This window comes from Notothenia rossii (assembly GCF_949606895.1).
Source record: "Notothenia rossii genome assembly, chromosome: 4".
In the NCBI taxonomy this organism is placed as follows: Eukaryota; Metazoa; Chordata; class Actinopteri; order Perciformes; family Nototheniidae; genus Notothenia; species Notothenia rossii.
Genome location: NC_136902.1, coordinates 68,563,591 through 68,565,185, shown reverse-complemented (window position 1 = coordinate 68,565,185; position 1,595 = coordinate 68,563,591). Strand labels below are relative to the sequence as shown.

General features: G+C 41.7%; 1 long non-coding RNA gene across 1 annotated transcript; it reads right to left on the bottom strand.

The window, feature by feature from the left end:
- Nucleotides 1-249: 249 nt before the first annotated feature.
- LOC307038007 lies at nucleotides 250-1,370 on the bottom strand. Its single transcript, XR_013807849.1, has 2 exons — nucleotides 850-1,370; nucleotides 250-383 (listed from the first exon to the last, which is right to left on the bottom strand). It is a non-coding gene; the product is annotated as an uncharacterized lncRNA (long non-coding RNA).
- Nucleotides 1,371-1,595: the final 225 nt, after the last annotated feature.

Here is a 1,595-nt window from a genome sequence, read left to right as displayed (position 1 = left end):
CCTGGTTTGCTGTGCTGCCTCCTAGTCGCCACCATGGTTTGCTGTGCTGCCTGGGGATGCTCAAATCGCTCTGAGAAAGGAGTACGAATGTACGGCTTCCCCACTGACAACAGAGCGGAGGAAAAAATGGCTGGCACAAGTCAGCAGGAGCAATTTCATGACCAACAGCAAAAAAATATGTGAGGTTAGGTTATTGTATACAAACACTGCATTTGCACTTTTTCACAAAACGAAAACCACACCATTGGGAAAGCTTAATGTTTTGTTTAATACAAAAAAACAGGGAAAGGCTTGAAAAACACTGAGAGTTGAGACTCAGGGTGCAGGGTGAGGGTCTCAGTGCAGGTATTCAGGCTCCATTGAATCCCCCTCTGGTTCTTGTGCTGAAAGAGGGAGTAACAGACAGGACAAAGGGTTATACACACCTATATAGCACACCTATTGGATGGGAAATTGCCTTGGGGAGATAAGGTGTGGTCTTTGTTCCCAACTGAAGTTATGGAACTTTATTATTTGTGAGTTTAACAAAGTATGACAAATGGCATCAGTAACAGATGTGATATGAATTTCTATAAAGTTGTCTCACATTCTTGGTCATATTTTATATACAGTATATAATGAGTATAACATGTCCAGTAAGTATAAAGTGTTTTCTAATACTGTGTATTCAACCACTATGGTATAGTGTATGGTACTATGGTATGGTATCCTAGCTTAATCTGTTATCTGTAAACGTTCCCTAAATCTACTAATTTAGGGATAATCCACTGACATCCTTTAATACACATGTTCATTTGAATCAGATGTACTGATAATATCCGCAATATAAATCTTTAAGCTTCTTCTTACCTTTAAAAGTCCGTCACGAACGGTCTATTATGCTGCAACTCTACAGCTCTGCTAGCCTTGGCGCTAACTTCCGGGGAACGATTGAGAGGCTCCACGATCCGCCATTGCTGTAAAAAAGTGGTCCATTGGAGTGAACGGAGATGACATAACTCTCAGTCTATACGGCGCTGGGTGGGTGTTATTATCGCGGACTTTATGACAAGTTCCGCCCGCTGTGAAACTTTTCTTGTTTCCATAACAACAATAACTTCCTGTCAACGGCGTTAACTCGCCTTCAAAATAAAAGCATGCCAAATTACACTTAAGACATACAACTGCAACGAAAGTAACAAACACAATGCAATATCCTTTTCAATTTCAAAGAACACAAATAGGGTTATTTACAGGTGTTGTTTTGTGTGGTAGAGGGTCGCTTTCATTGAAGCGTTTTGCACCCCGGGCCATTGTTTTGATATTCCGCTGAAGTATACGCTGTGACGTAATAACTTGAGGGAAGGGGTGGGGGTCAGAGGGCCTAGGTATAAAAGTCACGGCTCGCCACTGGTACAATGCTTTTGTATTTCCCCCCTTCGATTCGGAGAAACAAATATTTTTGCGGAGTTTAGGATGGCAGAAGACATTACACTACCCAGAATCCTCAGCTATCATTTGGGACTACACCATGTGCTTTGCTTGACAAACCCTGTGATTAGTCCTCAATCTCTGTGATTGGATGTTGGAGTGGCAGTGCACAAAGTTTAAAAACT